This window comes from Pteropus vampyrus, unplaced genomic scaffold (assembly GCF_000151845.1).
Source record: "Pteropus vampyrus isolate Shadow unplaced genomic scaffold, Pvam_2.0 Scaffold37, whole genome shotgun sequence".
NCBI classification, from domain to species: Eukaryota; Metazoa; Chordata; class Mammalia; order Chiroptera; family Pteropodidae; genus Pteropus; species Pteropus vampyrus.
Genome location: NW_011888818.1, coordinates 5,748,533 through 5,751,627, shown reverse-complemented (window position 1 = coordinate 5,751,627; position 3,095 = coordinate 5,748,533).

The window sequence follows — 3,095 nt, the reverse complement described above, 5'->3', positions numbered from 1 at the left end:
TACTGAAAGCTTTAAACTGGAGAAAGAGAGGGACTAGGTATGCGTTCTGTATCATGTATTTAGCTTTCTATGTGGAGAAGGAGGGAACTGGAGGCAGGGAGGGAACTGGAGGCAGGGAGACCAATGCGGAGGCAGTTGCAGTAATCCTGAGGAGAAAGGCTAGTGACCTAGATTAAGGAAGTGGATGGGAGGATGCCTGAGATATTTGATGGTGCCAGGTGTAGCTTTAGGAACTTTACCTAGGGAGAGACAGAGAGGAATCAAGGATGGCATTGAGATTTTTGGCTTTAAGCAACAGATTGGATGTTGAAGCCTTTCCTGAGATAGCCAATACTGTGGAGGATATTTGGGGGTTAACATGATGCATTCAGTAGCTATGTGTTGGGTTTGAAGTGTTTGGGGACATTAATTCAACTGGAATGACCAATAAGTAATAAAATACATCACTCTAAGCATGAAATCCTTCCAGCGGCTCACTGTTACCAAGGGTACAAGTTCCAAATTTCTTAATAAGACTTACGATTTACCTTTTTTGGTTTCATCTCTGCCACTTATCTTCACCCACAGCTGCCCAGCCCAAATTCAATTTTTATTCCTCGAAGAGCTAATGCTGTCTGTCGACTCAGGGACTTTGTGATACCTGTCCTGTCAGGAACTATTTTCTCCTTGCATTCCACAAAAAGTGAGAGCAAGGTAAGGTGCCGGGATAAAATGGTGAGCAAGAGATGACCTCGTCCATACCCTTGCGGAGCTTATAGTATAATGGCGTAGTTAGACCCTAATCAATAATTACACAAATAATTAAAAATTAAATTAAAAATTAAAATTGCAAATGATATCAGAGCTGCTAAGGGGTACCTAGTAAGGGTGAGAGCCCATAGTGGGGTTTTGACGTAGTGGAGACTTGCCTGAGAAAGTGAAGATCAAGTTGATTCAAAGAAGGAGGAATGCTTTCTAGGCTGGGAGAACACCCCTGCGAAACTAGAGAAATAGGCACTTTCCCTAAAACATCGAGGCCAGGAGAAGGGGTCGGGGGAAAGGGGATGGGAGGGGAGAAGAAAAAAAAAAAAAGGAGCGACTCGGCTGTTTTGTCCCATAACAGCTGCCATACGGCCGTAGTAAGCCGCGACCTCGTCGCACTGATTACTGGGAGTTGTAGTCTCTACTTTTGCGAACAGGCATGGCGACCTCTATTGCAGGGTGCTATGGAGCAACAATGAGCCTGGCCCGGACTGTTGGAGCTGCCAGGACGCTGCGCTCTACGCCGGCCTCTGTCACCTGCCGTAAGTGGAGCGAGGCTTGCGAGTCGGTTCGCAGAAGGGGCTCATGGCCAGGCCGGGGGTAGGGAAGCACGGAACTCAAGGGCGACCTCAGTGGAGGCCTCTCGTGGGACCGCGCTGGGGGATATCGCAGGGTTCCACCAGAGCTCAGGGCAGGCCGGAGCAGTTTTGATTTCTGTTATCTGCTCTCGCAGTGGCCCGCGCGGGGCCAGGCCGGCAGCAGAGCACTAGACCTTCTGAACCCGGCGCATTCCAGCCGCCGCCTAAACCTGTTATCGTGGACAAGCGCCGCCCCCAACGCCAGGAAACAAGGTGAGGTGTGGACCTGGGCGCGATTCCCTCTTTTGGGGTCTGTCCGCTCGTGAACCTGTATTTGCTATGGAGGTCTTGGCCCTAACGCGGGGTCTGAACTTCCCACTCTACCAACTTGTGTGCCGAATTGTTAAGCTGGTGTATGTAAAGCACACCCAGCTCAGGTTTGTCTTCCTCGCTTCTCCCAAGCTGGCATTGAACTTTCTCAGTAGTCTTATTAAATCAGAATTTCAAGTAGGGATTCCCCAAATATCAAGCTCTTTACACCGGCATTTGGCCCGTATTAAGAGTCTTTATCTGAAGCACATCTTATTTTACCCATTTACGTTCAGGAGCCAGTCTTTCCTCGGCTTGGTGGAAATGGATTGGCCAGGACTCACCATGTTTTACTTTCCTGGCAAATGCGATACAGTGGTAAAACTTTCTGCTAATTTGTATCTGAAATTTGGTCTTTGAAATAGTGTGCTTAAAAACCTGGTTCACTTAAAATGGTGGTAACTTCGGAGTATATGTAAATTTAGTTGACTTGTGGTTTGTAGAAAGTGTTTCTGTAGACCTGAATAAACTGCCTTCTTAAAAGAACAGTTTTAAAGGGGAAGACTTGCTGAGATTATAGGCTTTCTGAAAGGGCTTTGGGTTGTTGATTCAATTATGAGAGAGAGAGAGAGAGAGAGAGAGAGAGAGAGAGAGAGAAGAGAGAGAATGGTTGTAGGCTTTGGAGTTCGACAGATATGACTACATTTAAATCTTGGCATGATAAGTTTATAGCTGATGTAATAATAGGTCAGTTAATTACCCTCTCCAAGCTTTGTTTTCTTCATCTGTGAAAAAGATATGACACCAAACCCATCTGGTTGTTGTAAGATTAATTTATGCTATAGAATTTAATAAAGCTTTTAACACAAAAGCCAGGTGAATACTCAGGGTTGTTAGCCATTTTCAAAAGCACTCTCAACAATTTTAGAAATAAGATCGATTCTTATTTAGAGACGAAAGAATAAAACACTTCAAAACCATAATCTTTCTTTTTTTAGAGAGCAACAGATTCTTTTTAAATGGTCTTTAAAGTTTCCTTTTATGATTATTATTTTTTTTTTTCCTGCAGGTTCTTGAGTCCTGAATTTATTCCTCCAAGGGGAAGAACAAATCCTCTGAAATTTCAAATAGAAAGAAAAGATATGTTAGAAAGGAGGAAAATACTCCACATTCCAGAGTTCTATGTTGGTCAGTAAGAACTGGATGCTTTTATTATTAGTGGCTTGTGGGTTAGTTTTCTTGGTATAGAGAAGATTGTTGTTTACATATATGGGTTTCGCCCATATGAGGTACTTATTTCTAATGTTATATTAAAATCTTCAGGATGTTATGACATTACCTAGAAATGCCATTGTTTCTGCATCTTATGTAAAAGTTCACTTCACTTTCGGTTGTAGGAAGCATTCTTCGTGTTACTACAGCTGATGCATATGCCAGTGGAAAAACCAGCCAGTTTCTGGGGATTTG